Source organism: Spermophilus citellus, assembly GCF_964194105.1.
Source record: "Spermophilus citellus genome assembly, chromosome: 8".
NCBI classification, from domain to species: domain Eukaryota; kingdom Metazoa; phylum Chordata; class Mammalia; order Rodentia; family Sciuridae; genus Spermophilus; species Spermophilus citellus.
The window spans coordinates 76,852,967-76,872,986 of record NC_138189.1 but is presented as its reverse complement, the minus strand read 5'-3'; positions in this window follow the sequence as shown (position 1 = coordinate 76,872,986).

Below are 20,020 nucleotides of genomic sequence, written 5' to 3'. Positions count from 1 at the left end.
GTTTCCAGTAACAGTTTGAATTTTTAGGTTTCACTCTGTTTTCTCCTATATTGATAGATGTATTTGGAACTCTAATTCCAACACGGTTTCTGCTAGCTTCTTGAAACTTGACACAATAAAGTAGTTTTACGTTCTATCTCTATGTTTTGTTTCCTCTTGATGTAGCCCTAAGCAGTGACTGGCGAGAAACACTTTCATGGAAAAGGGGTTGCCAAGCTTCCAAAAATTACGAATCTCCAGAAATCTCAGCAAATACTTTTTCACCCAAACTGGATGATACTTTCAGGTAGTGATCAGTACACTAAGCCCACTTGCTTCACCAAATTTCGTTCTTCTACGTTGAAGCGTTCGTTTCCAGTAACAGTTTGAATTTTTAGGTTTCACTCTGTTTACTCCTATATTGATAGATGTATTTGGAACTCTAAATCCAACACGGTTTGTGCTAGCTTCTTGAAACTTGACACAATGAATTAGTTTCACGTTCTATCTCTATGTTTTGTTTCCTCTTGATGTAGCCCTAAGCAGTGACTGGCGAGAAACACTTTCATGGAAAGGGGTTGCCAAGCTTCCAAAAATTACGAATCTCCAGAAATCTCAGCAAATATTTTTTCACCCAAACTGGATGATACTTTCAGGTAATGATCAGTACACTAAGGCGACTTGGTTCCCCAAATTTAGTTCTTCTATGTTGAAGCATTCGTTTCCAGTAACAGTTTGAATTTTTAGGTTTCACTCTGTTTACTCCTATATTGATAGATGTATTTGGAACTCTAATTCCAACATGGTTTCTGCTAGCTTCTTGAAACTTGACACAATAAAGTAGTTTTACGTTCTATCTCTATGTTTTGTTTCCTCTTGATGTAGCCCTAAGCAGTGACTGGTGAGAAACACTTTCATGGAAAGGGTTTGCCAAGCTTCCAAAAATTACGAATCTCCAGAAATCTCAGCAAATATTTTTTCACCCAAACTGGATGATACTTTCAGGTAATGATCAGTACACTAAGGCGACTTGGTTTCCCAAATTTCGTTCTTCTATGTTGAAGCGTTCGTTTCCAGTAACAGTTTGAATTTTTAGGTTTCACTCTGTTTACTCCTATATTGATAGATGTATTTGGAACTCTAAATCCAACACGGTTTGTGCTAGCTTCTTGAAACTTGACACAGTACAGTAGTTTTACGTTCTATCTCTATGTTTTGTTTCCTCTTGATGTAGCCCTAAGCAGTGACTGGCGAGAAACACTTTCATGGAAAGGGGTTGCCAAGCTTCCAAAAATTACGAATCTCCAGAAATCTCAGCAAATACTTTTTCACCCAAACTGGATGATACTTTCAGGTAATGATCAGTACACTAAGGCGACTTGGTTTCCCAAGTTTCGTTCTTCTATGTTGAAGCGTTCGTTTCCAGTAACAGTTTGAATTTTTAGGTTTCACTCTGTTTTCTCCTATATTGATAGATGTATTTGGAACTCTAAATCCAACACGGTTTGCGCTAGCTTCTTGAAACTTGACACAGTACAGTAGTTTCACGTTCTATCTCTATGTTTTGTTTCCTCTTGATGTAGCCCTAAGCAGTGACTGGCGAGAAACACTTTCATGGAAAGGGGTTGCCAAGCTTCCAAAAATTACGAATCTCCAGAAATCTCAGCAAATACTTTTTCACCCAAACTGGATGATACTTTCAGGTAATGATCAGTACACTAAGGCGACTTGGTTTCCCAAGTTTCGTTCTTCTATGTTGAAGCGTTCGTTTCCAGTAACAGTTTGAATTTTTAGGTTTCACTCTGTTTACTCCTATATTGATAGATGTATTTGGAAATCTAAATCCAACACGGTTTGTGCTAGCTTCTTGAAACTTGACAAAATAAATTAGTTTCACGTTCTATCTCTATGTTTTGTTTCCTCTTGATGTAGCCCTAAGCAGTGACTGGCGAGAAACACTTTCATGGAAAGGGATTGCCAAGCTTCCAAAAATTACGAATCTCCAGAAATCTCAGCAAATATTTTTTCACCCAAACTGGATGATACTTTCAGGTAATGATCAGTACACTAAGGCGACTTGGTTTCCCAAGTTTCGTTCTTCTATGTTGAAGCGTTCGTTTCCAGTAACAGTTTGAATTTTTAGGTTTCACTCTGTTTACTCCTATATTGATAGATGTATTTGGAACTCTAAATCCAACACGGTTTGTGCTAGCTTCTTGAAACTTGACACAATGAATTAGTTTCACGTTCTATCTCTATGTTTTGTTTCCTCTTGATGTAGCCCTAAGCAGTGACTGGCGAGAAACACTTTCATGGAAAGGGTTTGCCAAGCTTCCAAAAATTACGAATCTCCAGAAATCTCAGCAAATATTTTTTCACCCAAACTGGATGATACTTTCAGGTAATGATCAGTACACTAAGGCGACTTGGTTCCCCAAATTTAGTTCTTCTATGTTGAAGCATTCGTTTCCAGTAACAGTTTGAATTTTTAGGTTTCACTCTGTTTACTCCTATATTGATAGATGTATTTGGAACTCTAATTCCAACATGGTTTCTGCTAGCTTCTTGAAACTTGACACAATAAAGTAGTTTTACGTTCTATCTCTATGTTTTGTTTCCTCTTGATGTAGCCCTAAGCAGTGACTGGTGAGAAACACTTTCATGGAAAGGGGTTGCCAAGCTTCCAAAAATTACGAATCTCCAGAAATCTCAGCAAATATTTTTTCACCCAAACTGGATGATACTTTCAGGTAATGATCAGTACACTAAGGCGACTTGGTTTCCCAAGTTTCGTTCTTCTATGTTGAAGCGTTCGTTTCCAGTAACAGTTTGAATTTTTAGGTTTCACTCTGTTTTCTCCTATATTGATAGATGTATTTGGAACTCTAAATCCAACACGGTTTGTGCTAGCTTCTTGAAACTTGACACAGTACAGTAGTTTCACGTTCTATCTCTATGTTTTGTTTCCTCTTGATGTAGCCCTAAGCAGTGACTGGCGAGAAACACTTTCATGGAAAGGGGTTGCCAAGCTTCCAAAAATTACGAATCTCCAGAAATCTCAGCAAATACTTTTTCACCCAAACTGGATGATACTTTCAGGTAATGATCAGTACACTAAGGCGACTTGGTTTCCCAAGTTTCGTTCTTCTATGTTGAAGCGTTCGTTTCCAGTAACAGTTTGAATTTTTAGGTTTCACTCTGTTTACTCCTATATTGATAGATGTATTTGGAAATCTAAATCCAACACGGTTTGTGCTAGCTTCTTGAAACTTGACAAAATAAATTAGTTTCACGTTCTATCTCTATGTTTTGTTTCCTCTTGATGTAGCCCTAAGCAGTGACTGGCGAGAAACACTTTCATGGAAAGGGATTGCTAAGCTTCCAAAAATTACGAATCTCCAGAAATCTCAGCAAATATTTTTTCACCCAAACTGGATGATACTTTCAGGTAATGATCAGTACACTAAGGCGACTTGGTTTCCCAAGTTTCGTTCTTCTATGTTGAAGCGTTCGTTTCCAGTAACAGTTTGAATTTTTAGGTTTCACGCTGTTTACTCCTATATTGATTGATGTATTTGGAACTCTAAATCCAACACGGTTTATGCTAGCTTCTTGAAACTTGACACAGTACAGTAGTTTCACGTTCTATCTCTATGTTTTGTTTCCTCTTGATGTAGCCCTAAGGAGTGACTGGCGAGAAACACTTTCATGGAAAGGGGTTGCCAAGCTTCCAAAAATTACGAATCACCAGAAATCTCAGCAAATACTTTTTCACCCAAACTGGATGATACTTTCAGGTAATGATCAGTACACGAAGCCCACTTGCTTCACCAAATTTCGTTCTTCTACGTTGAAGCGTTCGTTTCCAGTAACAGTTTGAATTTTTAGGTTTCACTCTGTTTACTCCTATATTGATAGATGTATTTGGAACTCTAAATCCAACACGGTTTGTGCTAGCTTCTTGAAACTTGACACAATGAATTAGTTTCAGGTTCTATCTCTATGTTTTGTTTCCTCTTGATGTAGCCCTAAGCAGTGACTGGCGAGAAACACTTTCATGGAAAGGGGTTGCCAAGCTTCCAAAAATTACGAATCTCCAGAAACCTCAGCAAATACTTTTTCACCCAAACTGGATGATACTTTCAGGTAATGATCAGTACACTAAGGCGACTTGGTTCCCAAAATTTCGTTCTTCTATGTTGAAGCGTTCGTTTCCAGTAACAGTTTGAATTTTTAGGTTTCACTCTGTTTACTCCTATATTGATAGATGTATTTGGAACTCTAAATCCAACACGGTTTGTGCTAGCTTCTTGAAACTTGACAAAATAAATTAGTTTCACGTTCTATCTCTATGTTTTGTTTCCTCTTGATGTAGCCCTAAGCAGTGACTGGCGAGAAACACTTTCATGGATAGGGGTTGCCAAGCTTCCAAAAATTACGAATCTCCAGAAATCTCAGCAAATACTTTTTCACCCAAACTGGATGATACTTTCAGGTAATGATCAGTACACTAAGCCCACTTGCTTCACCAAATTTCGTTCTTCTACGTTGAAGCGTTCGTTTCCAGTAACAGTTTGAATTTTTAGGTTTCACTCTGTTTACTCCTATGTTGATAGATGTATTTGGAACTCTAAATCCAACACGGTTTGTGCTAGCTTCTTGAAACTTGACACAGTACAGTAGTTTCATGTTCTATCTCTACGTTTTGTTTCCTCTTGATGTAGCCCTAAGCAGTGACTGGCGAGAAACACTTTCATGGAAAGGGGTTGCCAAGCTTCCAAAAATTACGAATCTCCAGAAATCTCAGCAAATACTTTTTCACCCAAACTGGATGATACTTTCAGGTAATGATCAGTACACTAAGGCGACTTGGTTTCCCAAATTTCGTTCTTCTATGTTGAAGCGTTCGTTTCCAGTAACAGTTTGAAATTTTAGGTTTCAATCTCTTTACTCCTATATTGATAGATGTATTTCGAACTCTAAATCCAACACGGTTTGTGCTAGCTTCTTGAAACTTGACACAGTACAGTAGTTTCACGTTCTATCTCTATGTTTTGTTTCCTCTTGATGTAGCCCTAAGCAGTGACTGGCGAGAAACACTTTCATGGAAAGGGGTTGCCAAGCTTCCAAAAATTACGAATCTCCAGAAATCTCAGCAAATACTTTTTCACCCAAACTGGATGATACTTTCAGGTAATGATCAGTACACTAAGCCCACTAGCTTCACCAAATTTCGTTCTTCTACGATGAAGCGTTCGTTTCCAGTAACAGTTTGAATTTTTAGGTTTCACTCTGTTTACTCCTATATTGATAGATGTATTTGGAACTCTAAATCCAACACGGTTTGTGCTAGCTTCTTGAAACTTGACACAATAAAGTAGTTTCACGTTCTATCTCTATGTTTTGTTTCCTCTTGATGTAGCCCTAAGCAGTGACTGGCGAGAAACACTTTCATGGAAAGGGGTTGCCAAGCTTCCAAAAATTACGAATCTCCAGAAATCTCAGCAAATACTTTTTCACCCAAACTGGATGATACTTTCAGGTAATGATCAGTACACTAAGCCCACTTGCTTCACCAAATTTCGTTCTTCTACATTGAAGCGTTCGTTTCCAGTAACAGTTTGAATTTTTAGGTTTCACTCTGTTTACTCCTATATTGATAGATGTATTTGGAACTCTAAATCCAACACGGTTTGTGCTAGCTTCTTGAAACTTGACACAATGAATTAGTTTCACGTTCTATCTCTATGTTTTGTTTCCTCTTGATCTAGCCCTAAGCAGTGACTGGCGAGAAACACTTTCATGGAAAGGGGTTGCCAAGCTTCCAAAAATTATGAATCTCCAGAAATCTCAGGAAATTCTTTTTCACCCAAACTGGATGATACTTTCAGGTAATGATCAGTACACTAAGCCCACTTGCTTCACCAAATTTCGTTCTTCTACATTGAAGCGTTCGTTTCCAGTAACAGTTTGAATTTTTAGGTTTCACTCTGTTTACTCCTATATTGATAGATGTATTTGGAACTCTAAATCCAACACGGTTTGTGCTAGCTTCTTGAAACTTGACACAATAAATTAGTTTCACGTTCTATCTCTATGTTTTGTTTCCTCTTGATGTAGCCCTAAGCAGTGACTGGCGAGAAACACTTTCATGGATAGGGGTTGCCAAGCTTCCAAAAATTACGAATCTCCAGAAATCTCAGCAAATACTTTTTCACCCAAACTGGATGATACTTTCAGGTAATGATCAGTACACTAAGCCCACTTGCTTCACCAAATTTCGTTCTTCTACGTTGAAGCGTTCGTTTCCAGTAACAGTTTGAATTTTTAGGTTTCACTCTGTTTACTCCTATGTTGATAGATGTATTTGGAACTCTAAATCCAACACGGTTTGTGCTAGCTTCTTGAAACTTGACACAGTACAGTAGTTTCATGTTCTATCTCTACGTTTTGTTTCCTCTTGATGTAGCCCTAAGCAGTGACTGGCGAGAAACACTTTCATGGAAAGGGGTTGCCAAGCTTCCAAAAATTACGAATCTCCAGAAATCTCAGCAAATACTTTTTCACCCAAACTGGATGATACTTTCAGGTAATGATCAGTACACTAAGGCGACTTGGTTTCCCAAATTTCGTTCTTCTATGTTGAAGCGTTCGTTTCCAGTAACAGTTTGAAATTTTAGGTTTCAATCTCTTTACTCCTATATTGATAGATGTATTTCGAACTCTAAATCCAACACGGTTTGTGCTAGCTTCTTGAAACTTGACACAGTACAGTAGTTTCACGTTCTATCTCTATGTTTTGTTTCCTCTTGATGTAGCCCTAAGCAGTGACTGGCGAGAAACACTTTCATGGAAAGGGGTTGCCAAGCTTCCAAAAATTACGAATCTCCAGAAATCTCAGCAAATACTTTTTCACCCAAACTGGATGATACTTTCAGGTAATGATCAGTACACTAAGCCCACTAGCTTCACCAAATTTCGTTCTTCTACGTTGAAGCGTTCGTTTCCAGTAACAGTTTGAATTTTTAGGTTTCACTCTGTTTACTCCTATATTGATAGATGTATTTGGAACTCTAAATCCAACACGGTTTGTGCTAGCTTCTTGAAACTTGACACAATAAAGTAGTTTCACGTTCTATCTCTATGTTTTGTTTCCTCTTGATGTAGCCCTAAGCAGTGACTGGCGAGAAACACTTTCATGGAAAGGGGTTGCCAAGCTTCCAAAAATTACGAATCTCCAGAAATCTCAGCAAATACTTTTTCACCCAAACTGGATGATACTTTCAGGTAATGATCAGTACACTAAGCCCACTTGCTTCACCAAATTTCGTTCTTCTACATTGAAGCGTTCGTTTCCAGTAACAGTTTGAATTTTTAGGTTTCACTCTGTTTACTCCTATATTGATAGATGTATTTGGAACTCTAAATCCAACACGGTTTGTGCTAGCTTCTTGAAACTTGACACAATGAATTAGTTTCACGTTCTATCTCTATGTTTTGTTTCCTCTTGATCTAGCCCTAAGCAGTGACTGGCGAGAAACACTTTCATGGAAAGGGGTTGCCAAGCTTCCAAAAATTATGAATCTCCAGAAATCTCAGGAAATTCTTTTTCACCCAAACTGGATGATACTTTCAGGTAATGATCAGTACACTAAGCCCACTTGCTTCACCAAATTTCGTTCTTCTACATTGAAGCGTTCGTTTCCAGTAACAGTTTGAATTTTTAGGTTTCACTCTGTTTACTCCTATATTGATAGATATATTTGGAACTCTAAATCCAACACGGTTTGTGCTAGCTTCTTGAAACTTGACACAATAAATTAGTTTCACGTTCTATCTCTATGTTTTGTTTCCTCTTGATGTAGCCCTAAGCAGTGACTGGCGAGAAACACTTTCATGGAAAGGGGTTGCCAAGCTTCCAAAAATTACGAATCTCCAGAAATCTCAGCAAATATTTTTTCACCCAAACTGGATGATACTTTCAGGTAATGATCAGTACACTAAGGCGACTTGGTTACCCAAATTTAGTTCTTCTATGTTGAAGCATTCATTTCCAGTAACTGTTTGAATTTTTAGGTTTAACTCTGTTTTCTCCTATATTGATAGATGTATTTGGAACTCTAATTCCAACACGGTTTCTGCTAGCTTCTTGAAACTTGACACAATAAAGTAGTTTTACGTTCTATCTCTATGTTTTGTTTCCTCTTGATGTAGCCCTAAGCAGTGACTGGTGAGAAACACTTTCATGGAAAGGGGTTGCCAAGCTTCCAAAAATTACGAATCTCCAGAAATCTCAGCAAATATTTTTTCACCCAAACTGGATGATACTTTCAGGTAATGATCAGTACACTAAGGCGACTTGGTTTCCCAAATTTCGTTCTTCTATGTTGAAGCGTTCGTTTCCAGTAACAGTTTGAATTTTTAGGTTTCACTCTGTTTACTCCTATATTGATAGATGTATTTGGAACTCTAAATCCAACACGGTTTGTGCTAGCTTCTTGAAACTTGACACAGTACAGTAGTTTTACGTTCTATCTCTATGTTTTGTTTCCTCTTGATGTAGCCCTAAGCAGTGACTGGCGAGAAACACTTTCATGGAAAGGGGTTGCCAAGCTTCCAAAAATTATGAATCTCCAGAAATCTCAGCAAATACTTTTTCACCCAAACTGGATGATACTTTCAGGTAATGATCAGTACACTAAGGCGACTTGGTTTCCCAAGTTTCGTTCTTCTATGTTGAAGCGTTCGTTTCCAGTAACAGTTTGAATTTTTAGGTTTCACTCTGTTTTCTCCTATATTGATAGATGTATTTGGAACTCTAAATCCAACACGGTTTGTGCTAGCTTCTTGAAACTTGACACAGTACAGTAGTTTCACGTTCTATCTCTATGTTTTGTTTCCTCTTGATGTAGCCCTAAGCAGTGACTGGCGAGAAACACTTTCATGGAAAGGGGTTGCCAAGCTTCCAAAAATTACGAATCTCCAGAAATCTCAGCAAATACTTTTTCACCCAAACTGGATGATACTTTCAGGTAATGATCAGTACACTAAGGCGACTTGGTTTCCCAAGTTTCGTTCTTCTATGTTGAAGCGTTCGTTTCCAGTAACAGTTTGAATTTTTAGGTTTCACTCTGTTTACTCCTATATTGATAGATGTATTTGGAAATCTAAATCCAACACGGTTTGTGCTAGCTTCTTGAAACTTGACAAAATAAATTAGTTTCACGTTCTATCTCTATGTTTTGTTTCCTCTTGATGTAGCCCTAAGCAGTGACTGGCGAGAAACACTTTCATGGAAAGGGATTGCCAAGCTTCCAAAAATTACGAATCTCCAGAAATCTCAGCAAATATTTTTTCACCCAAACTGGATGATACTTTCAGGTAATGATCAGTACACTAAGGCGACTTGGTTTCCCAAGTTTCGTTCTTCTATGTTGAAGCGTTCGTTTCCAGTAACAGTTTGAATTTTTAGGTTTCACGCTGTTTACTCCTATATTGATTGATGTATTTGGAACTCTAAATCCAACACGGTTTATGCTAGCTTCTTGAAACTTGACACAGTACAGTAGTTTCACGTTCTATCTCTATGTTTTGTTTCCTCTTGATGTAGCCCTAAGGAGTGACTGGCGAGAAACACTTTCATGGAAAGGGGTTGCCAAGCTTCCAAAAATTACGAATCACCAGAAATCTCAGCAAATACTTTTTCACCCAAACTGGATGATACTTTCAGGTAATGATCAGTACACGAAGCCCACTTGCTTCACCAAATTTCGTTCTTCTACGTTGAAGCGTTCGTTTCCAGTAACAGTTTGAATTTTTAGGTTTCACTCTGTTTACTCCTATATTGATAGATGTATTTGGAACTCTAAATCCAACACGGTTTGTGCTAGCTTCTTGAAACTTGACACAATGAATTAGTTTCACGTTCTATCTCTATGTTTTGTTTCCTCTTGATGTAGCCCTAAGCAGTGACTGGCGAGAAACACTTTCATGGAAAGGGGTTGCCAAGCTTCCAAAAATTACGAATCTCCAGAAACCTCAGCAAATACTTTTTCACCCAAACTGGATGATACTTTCAGGTAATGATCAGTACACTAAGGCGACTTGGTTCCCAAAATTTCGTTCTTCTATGTTGAAGCGTTCGTTTCCAGTAACAGTTTGAATTTTTAGGTTTCACTCTGTTTACTCCTATATTGATAGATGTATTTGGAACTCTAAATCCAACACGGTTTGTGCTAGCTTCTTGAAACTTGACAAAATAAATTAGTTTCACGTTCTATCTCTATGTTTTGTTTCCTCTTGATGTAGCCCTAAGCAGTGACTGGCGAGAAACACTTTCATGGATAGGGGTTGCCAAGCTTCCAAAAATTACGAATCTCCAGAAATCTCAGCAAATACTTTTTCACCCAAACTGGATGATACTTTCAGGTAATGATCAGTACACTAAGCCCACTTGCTTCACCAAATTTCGTTCTTCTACGTTGAAGCGTTCGTTTCCAGTAACAGTTTGAATTTTTAGGTTTCACTCTGTTTACTCCTATGTTGATAGATGTATTTGGAACTCTAAATCCAACACGGTTTGTGCTAGCTTCTTGAAACTTGACACAGTACAGTAGTTTCATGTTCTATCTCTACGTTTTGTTTCCTCTTGATGTAGCCCTAAGCAGTGACTGGCGAGAAACACTTTCATGGAAAGGGGTTGCCAAGCTTCCAAAAATTACGAATCTCCAGAAATCTCAGCAAATACTTTTTCACCCAAACTGGATGATACTTTCAGGTAATGATCAGTACACTAAGGCGACTTGGTTTCCCAAATTTCGTTCTTCTATGTTGAAGCGTTCGTTTCCAGTAACAGTTTGAAATTTTAGGTTTCAATCTCTTTACTCCTATATTGATAGATGTATTTCGAACTCTAAATCCAACACGGTTTGTGCTAGCTTCTTGAAACTTGACACAGTACAGTAGTTTCACGTTCTATCTCTATGTTTTGTTTCCTCTTGATGTAGCCCTAAGCAGTGACTGGCGAGAAACACTTTCATGGAAAGGGGTTGCCAAGCTTCCAAAAATTACGAATCTCCAGAAATCTCAGCAAATACTTTTTCACCCAAACTGGATGATACTTTCAGGTAATGATCAGTACACTAAGCCCACTAGCTTCACCAAATTTCGTTCTTCTACGTTGAAGCGTTCGTTTCCAGTAACAGTTTGAATTTTTAGGTTTCACTCTGTTTACTCCTATATTGATAGATGTATTTGGAACTCTAAATCCAACACGGTTTGTGCTAGCTTCTTGAAACTTGACACAATAAAGTAGTTTCACGTTCTATCTCTATGTTTTGTTTCCTCTTGATGTAGCCCTAAGCAGTGACTGGCGAGAAACACTTTCATGGAAAGGGGTTGCCAAGCTTCCAAAAATTACGAATCTCCAGAAATCTCAGCAAATACTTTTTCACCCAAACTGGATGATACTTTCAGGTAATGATCAGTACACTAAGCCCACTTGCTTCACCAAATTTCGTTCTTCTACATTGAAGCGTTCGTTTCCAGTAACAGTTTGAATTTTTAGGTTTCACTCTGTTTACTCCTATATTGATAGATGTATTTGGAACTCTAAATCCAACACGGTTTGTGCTAGCTTCTCGAAACTTGACACAATGAATTAGTTTCACGTTCTATCTCTATGTTTTGTTTCCTCTTGATCTAGCCCTAAGCAGTGACTGGCGAGAAACACTTTCATGGAAAGGGGTTGCCAAGCTTCCAAAAATTATGAATCTCCAGAAATCTCAGGAAATTCTTTTTCACCCAAACTGGATGATACTTTCAGGTAATGATCAGTACACTAAGCCCACTTGCTTCACCAAATTTCGTTCTTCTACATTGAAGCGTTCGTTTCCAGTAACAGTTTGAATTTTTAGGTTTCACTCTGTTTACTCCTATATTGATAGATGTATTTGGAACTCTAAATCCAACACGGTTTGTGCTAGCTTCTTGAAACTTGACACAATAAATTAGTTTCACGTTCTATCTCTATGTTTTGTTTCCTCTTGATGTAGCCCTAAGCAGTGACTGGCGAGAAACACTTTCATGGAAAGGGGTTGCCAAGCTTCCAAAAATTACGAATCTCCAGAAATCTCAGCAAATATTTTTTCACCCAAACTGGATGATACTTTCAGGTAATGATCAGTACACTAAGGCGACTTGGTTACCCAAATTTAGTTCTTCTATGTTGAAGCATTCATTTCCAGTAACAGTTTGAATTTTTAGGTTTAACTCTGTTTTCTCCTATATTGATAGATGTATTTGGAACTCTAATTCCAACACGGTTTCTGCTAGCTTCTTGAAACTTGACACAATAAAGTAGTTTTACGTTCTATCTCTATGTTTTGTTTCCTCTTGATGTAGCCCTAAGCAGTACTGGCCAGAAACACTTTCATGGAAAGGGGTTGCCAAGCTTCCAAAAATTACGAATCTCCAGAAATCTCAGCAAATATTTTTTCACCCAAACTGGATGATACTTTCAGGTAATGATCAGTACACTAAGGCGACTTGGTTTCCCAAATTTCGTTCTTCTATGTTGAAGCGTTCGTTTCCAGTAACAGTTTGAATTTTTAGGTTTCACTCTGTTTACTCCTATATTGATAGATGTATTTGGAACTCTAAATCCAACACGGTTTGTGCTAGCTTCTTGAAACTTGACACAGTACAGTAGTTTCACGTTCTATCTCTATGTTTTGTTTCCTCTTGATGTAGCCCTAAGCAGTGACTGGCGAGAATCACTTTCATGGAAAGGGGTTGCCAAGCTTCCAAAAATTACGAATATCCAGAAATCTCAGCAAATACTTTTTCACCCAAACTGGATGATACTTTCAGGTAATGATCAGTACACTAAGCCCACTTGCTTCACCAAATTTCGTTCTTCTACATTGAAGCGTTCGTTTCCAGTAACAGTTTGAATTTTTAGGTTTCACTCTGTTTACTCCTATATTAATAGATGTATTTGGAACTCTAAATCCAACACGGTTTGTGCTAGGTTCTTGAAACTTGACACAATGAATTAGTTTCACGTTCTATCTCTATGTTTTGTTTCCTCTTGATGTAGCCCTAAGCAGTGACTGGCGAGAAACACTTTCATGGAAAGGGGTTGCCAAGCTTCCAAAAATTACGAATCTCCAGAAATCTCAGCAAATACTTTTTCACCCAAACTGGATGATACTTTCAGGTAATGATCAGTACACTAAGGCGACTTGGTTTCCCAAATTTTGTTCTTCTATGTTGAAGCGTTCGTTTAAGTAACAGTTTGAAATTTTAGGTTTCACTCTGTTTTCTCCTATATTGATAGATGTATTTGGAACTCTAAATCCAACACGGTTTGTGCTAGCTTCTTGAAACTTGACACAGTACAGTAGTTTTACGTTCTATCTCTATGTTTTGTTTCCTCTTGATGTAGCCCTAAGGAGTGACTGGCGAGAAACACTTTCATGGAAAGGGGTTGCCAAGCTTCCAAAAATTACGAATCTCCAGAAATCTCAGCTAATACTTTTTCACCCAAACTGGATGATACTTTCAGGTAATGATCGGTACACTAAGGCGACTTGGTTCCCAAAATTTCGTTCTTCTATGTTGAAGCGTTCGTTTCCAGTAACAGTTTGAATTTTTAGGTTTCACTCTGTTTACTCCTATATTGATAGAGGTATTTGGAACTCTAAATCCAACACGGTTTGTGCTAGCTTCTTGAAACTTGACACAATGAATTAGTTTCAGGTTCTATCTCTATGTTTTGTTTCCTCTTGATGTAGCCCTAAGCAGTGACTGGCGACAAACACTTTCATGGAAAGGGGTTGCGAAGCTTCCAAAAATTACGAATCTCCAGAAATCTCAGCAAATACTTTTTCACCCAAACTGGATGATACTTTCAGGTAATGATCAGTACACTAAGGCGACTTGGTTTCCCAAATTTCATTCTTCTATGTTGAAGCGTTCGTTTCCAGTAACAGTTTGAATTTTTAGGTTTCACTCTGTTTTCTCCTATATTGATAGATGTATTTGGAACTCTAAATCCAACGCTGTTTGTGCTAGCTTCTTGAATCTTGACAAAATAAATTAGTTTCACGTTCTATCTCTATGTTTTGTTTCCTCTTGATGTAGCCCTAAGCAGTGACTGGCGAGAAACACTTTCATGGAAAGGGGTTGCCAAGCTTCCAAAAATTACGAATCTCCAGAAATCTCAGCAAATACTTTTTCACCCAAACTGGATGATACTTTCAGGTAATGATCAGTACACTAAGCCCACTTGCTTCACCAAATTTCGTTCTTCTACATTGAAGCGTTCGTTTCCAGTAACAGTTTGAAATTTTAGGTTTCACTCTGTTTACTCCTATATTGATAGATGTATTTGGAACTCTAAATCCAACACGGTTTGTGCTAGCTTCTTGAAACTTGACACAGTACAGTAGTTTCACGTTCTATCTCTATGTTTTGTTTCCTCTTGATGTAGCCCTAAGCAGTGACTGGCGAGAATCACTTTCATGGAAAGGGGTTGCCAAGCTTCCAAAAATTACGAATATCCAGAAATCTCAGCAAATACTTTTTCACCCAAACTGGATGATACTTTCAGGTAATGATCAGTACACTAAGCCCACTTGCTTCACCAAATTTCGTTCTTCTACATTGAAGCGTTCGTTTCCAGTAACAGTTTGAATTTTTAGGTTTCACTCTGTTTACTCCTATATTAATAGATGTATTTGGAACTCTAAATCCAACACGGTTTGTGCTAGGTTCTTGAAACTTGACACAATGAATTAGTTTCACGTTCTATCTCTATGTTTTGTTTCCTCTTGATGTAGCCCTAAGCAGTGACTGGCGAGAAACACTTTCATGGAAAGGGGTTGCCAAGCTTCCAAAAATTACGAATCTCCAGAAATCTCAGCAAATACTTTTTCACCCAAACTGGATGATACTTTCAGGTAATGATCAGTACACTAAGGCGACTTGGTTTCCCAAATTTAGTTCTTCTATGTTGAAGCATTCGTTTCCAGTGACAGTTTGAATTTTTAGGTTTCACTCTGTTTACTCCTATATTGATAGATGTATTTGGAACTCTAATTCCAACACGGTTTCTGCTAGCTTCTTGAAACTTGACACAATAAAGTAGTTTTACGTTCTATCTCTATGTTTTGTTTCCTCTTGATGTGGCCCTAAGCAGTGACTGGCGAGAAACACTTTCATGGAAAGGGGTTGCCAAGCTTCCAAAAATTACGAATCTCCAGAAATCTCAGCAAATACTTTTTCACCCAAACTGGATGATACTTTCAGGTAATGATCAGTACACTAAGGCGACTTGGTTTCCCAAATTTTGTTCTTCTATGTTGAAGCGTTCGTTTCCAGTAACAGTTTGAATTTTTAGGTTTCACTCTGTTTTCTCCTATATTGATAGATGTATTTGGAACTCTAAATCCAACACGGTTTGTGCTAGCTTCTTGAAACTTGACACAGTACAGTAGTTTTACGTTCTATCTCTATGTTTTGTTTCCTCTTGATGTAGCCCTAAGGAGTGACTGGCGAGAAACACTTTCATGGAAAGGGGTTGCCAAGCTTCCAAAAATTACGAATCTCCAGAAATCTCAGCAAATACTTTTTCACCCAAACTGGATGATACTTTCAGGTAATGATCGGTACACTAAGGCGACTTGGTTCCCAAAATTTCGTTCTTCTATGTTGAAGCGTTCGTTTCCAGTAACAGTTTGAATTTTTAGGTTTCACTCTGTTTACTCCTATATTGATAGAGGTATTTGGAACTCTAAATCCAACACGGTTTGTGCTAGCTTCTTGAAACTTGACACAATGAATTAGTTTCAGGTTCTATCTCTATGTTTTGTTTCCTCTTGATGTAGCCCTAAGCAGTGACTGGCGACAAACACTTTCATGGAAAGGGGTTGCGAAGCTTCCAAAAATTACGAATCTCCAGAAATCTCAGCAAATACTTTTTCACCCAAACTGGATGATACTTTCAGGTAATGATCAGTACACTAAGGCGACTTGGTTTCCCAAATTTCATTCTTCTATGTTGAAGCGTTCGTTTCCAGTAACAGTTTGAATTTTTAGGTTTCACTCTGTTTACTCCTATATTGATAGATGTATTTGGAACTCTAAATCCAACGCTGTTTGTGCTAGCTTCTTGAATCTTGACAAAATAAATTAGTTTCACGTTCTATCTCTATGTTTTGTTTCCTCTTGATGTAGCCCTAAGCAGTGACTGGCGAGAAACACTTTCATGGAAAGGGGTTGCCAAGCTTCCAAAAATTACGAATCTCCAGAAATCTCAGCAAATACTTTTTCACCCAAACTGGATGATACTTTCAGGTAATGATCAGTACACTAAGCCCACTTGCTTCACCAAATTTCGTTCTTCTACATTGAAGCGTTCGTTTCCAGTAACAGTTTGAAATTTTAGGTTTCACTCTGTTTACTCCTATATTGATAGATGTATTTGGAACTCTAAATCCAACACGGTTTGTGCTAGCTTCTTGAAACTTGACACAATGAATTAGTTTCACGTTCTATCTCTATGTTTTGTTTCATCTTGATGTAGCCCTAAGCAGTGACTGGCGAGAAACACTTTCATGGAAAGGGGTTGCCAAGCTTCCAAAAATTACGAATCTCCAGAAATCTCAGCAAATATTTTTTCACCCAAACTGGATGATACTTTCAGGTAATGATCAGTACACTAAGGCGACTTGGTTCCCCAAATTTAGTTCTTCTATGTTGAAGCATTCGTTTCCAGTAACAGTTTGAATTTTTAGGTTTAACTCTGTTTTCTCCTATATTGATAGATGTATTTGGAACTCTAATTCCAACACGGTTTCTGCTAGCTTCTTGAAACTTGACACAATAAAGTAGTTTTACGTTCTATCTCTATGTTTTGTTTCCTCTTGATGTAGCCCTAAGCAGTGACTGGCGAGAAACACTTTCATGGAAAGGGGTTGCCAAGCTTCCAAAAATTACGAATCTCCAGAAATCTCAGCAAATATTTTTTCACCCAAACTGGATGATACTTTCAGGTAATGATCAGTACACTAAGGCAACTTGGTTTCCCAAATTTCGTTCTTCTATGTTGAAGCGTTCGTTTCCAGTAACAGTTTGAATTTTTAGGTTTCACTCTGTTTACTCCTATATTGATAGATGTATTTGGAACTCTAAATCCAACACGGTTTGTGCTAGCTTCTTGAAACTTGACACAGTACAGTAGTTTCACGTTCTATCTCTATGTTTTGTTTCCTCTTGATGTAGCCCTAAGCAGTGACTGGCGAGAAACACTTTCATGGAAAGGGGTTGCCAAGCTTCCAAAAATTACGAATCTCCAGAAATCTCAGCAAATACTTTTTCACCCAAACTGGATGATACTTTCAGGTAATGATCAGTACACTAAGGCGACTTGGTTTCCCAAATTTCGTTCTTCTATGTTGAAGCGTTCGTTTCCAGTAACAGTTTGAAATTTTAGGTTTCAATCTCTTTACTCCTATATTGATAAATGTATTTGGAACTCTAAATCCAACATGGTTTGTGCTAGCTTCTTGGAACTTGACACAATGAATTAGTTTCACGTTCTATCTCTATGTTTTGTTTCCTCTTGATGTAGCCCTAAGCAGTGACTGGCGAGAAACACTTTCATGGAAAGGGGTTGCCAAGCTTCCAAAAATTACGAATCTCCAGAAATCTCAGCAAATACTTTTTCACCCAAACTGGATGATACTTTCAGGTAATGATCAGTACACTAAGGCGACTTGGTTTCCCAAATTTCGTTCTTCTATGTTGAAGCGTTCGTTTCCAGTAACAGTTTGAATTTTTAGGTTTCACGCTGTTTACTCCTATATTGATAGATGTATTTGGAACTCTAAATCCAACACGGTTTATGCTAGCTTCTTGAAACTTGACACAGTACAGTAGTTTCACGTTCTGTCTCTATGTATTGTTTCCTCTTGATGTAGCCCTAAGCAGTGACTGGCGAGAAACACTTTCATGAAAAGGGGTTGCCAAGCTTCCAAAAATTACGAATCTCCAGAAATCTCAGCAAATACTTTTTCACCCAAACTGGATGATACTTTCAGGTAATGATCAGTACACTAAGGCGACTTGGTTTCCCAAATTTCGTTCTTCTATGTTGAAGCGTTCGTTTCCAGTAACAGTTTGAATTTTTAGGTTTCACGCCGTTTACTCCTATATTGATAGATGTATTTGGAAATCTAAATCCAACACGGTTTGTACTAGCTTCTTGAAACTTGACACAGTACAGTAGTTTCACGTTCTATCTCTATGTTTTGTTTCCTCTTGATGTAGCCCTAAGCAGTGACTGGCGACAAACACTTTCATGGAAAGGGGTTGCCAAGCTTCCAAAAATTACGAATCTCCAGAAATCTCAGCAAATACTTTTTCACCCAAACTGGATGATACTTTCAGGTAATGATCAGTACACTAAGGCGACTTGGTTTCCCAAGTTTCGTTCTTCTATGTTGAAGCGTTCGTTTCCAGTAACAGTTTGAATTTTTAGGTTTCACGCTGTTTACTCCTATATTGATAGATGTATTTGGAACTCTAAATCCAACACGGTTTGTGCTAGCTTCTTGAAACTTGACACAGTACAGTAGTTTCACGTTCTATCTCTATGTTTTCTTTCCTCTTGATGTAGCCCTAAGCAGTGACTGGCGAGAAACACTTTCATGGAAAGGGGTTGCCAAGCTTCCAAAAATTACGAATCTCCAGAAATCTCAGCAAATACTTTTTCACCCAAACTGGATGATACTTTCAGGTAATGATCAGTACACTAAGGCGACTTGGTTCCCAAAATTTCGTTCTTCTATGTTGAAGCATTCGTTTCCAGTAACAGTTTGAATTTTTAGGTTTCACTCTGTTTACTCCTATATTGATAGATGTATTTGGAACTCTAAATCCAACACGGTTTGTGCTAGCTTCTTCAAACTTGACACAATAAAGTAGTTTCACGTTCTATCTCTATGTTTTGTTTCCTCTTCATGTAGCCCTAAGCAGTGACTGGCGAGAAACACTTTCATGGAAAGGGGTTGCCAAGCTTCCAAAAATTACGAATCTCCAGAAATCTCAGCAAATACTTTTTCACCCAAACTGGATGATACTTTCAGGTAATGATCAGTACACTAAGCCCACTAGCTTCACCAAATTTCGTTCTTCTACGTTGAAGCGTTCGTTTCCAGTAACAGTTTGAATTTTTAGGTTTCACTCTGTTTACTCCTATATTGATAGATGTATTTGGAACTCTAAATCCAACACGGTTTGTGCTAGCTTCTTCAAACTTGACACAATAAAGTAGTTTCACGTTCTATCTCTATGTTTTGTTTCCTCTTGATGTAGCCCTAAGCAGTGACTGGCGAGAAACACTTTCATGGAAAGGGGTTGCCAAGTCCAAAAATTACGAATCTCCAGAAATCTCAGCAAATATTTTTTCATCCAAACTGGATGATACTTTCAGGTAACGATCAGTACACTAAGGCGACTTGGTTCCCCACATTTCGTTCTTCTACGTTGAAGCGTTCGTTTCCAGTAACAGTTTGAATTTTTAGGTTTCACCCTGTTTTCTCCTATATTGATAGATGTATTTGGAACTCTAAATCCAACATGGTTTGTGCTAGCTTCTTGAAACTTGACACAATAAAGTAGTTTCACGTTCTATCTCTATGTTTTGTTTCCTCTTGATGTAGCCCTAAGCAGTGACTGGCGAGAAACACTTTCATGGAAAGGGGTTGACAAGCTTTCAAAAATTACGAATCTCCAGAAATCTCAGCAAATATTTTTGCACCCAAACTGGATGATACTTTCAGGTAATGATCAGTACACTAAGGCGACTTGGTTCCCCACATTTCGTTCTTCTACGTTGAAGCGTTCGTTTCCAGTAACAGTTTGAATTTTTAGGTTTCACTCTGTTTTCTCCTATATTGATAGATGTATTTGGAACTCTAAATCCAACACGGTTTGTGCTAGCTTCTTGAAACTTGACACAATAAAGTAGTTTCAC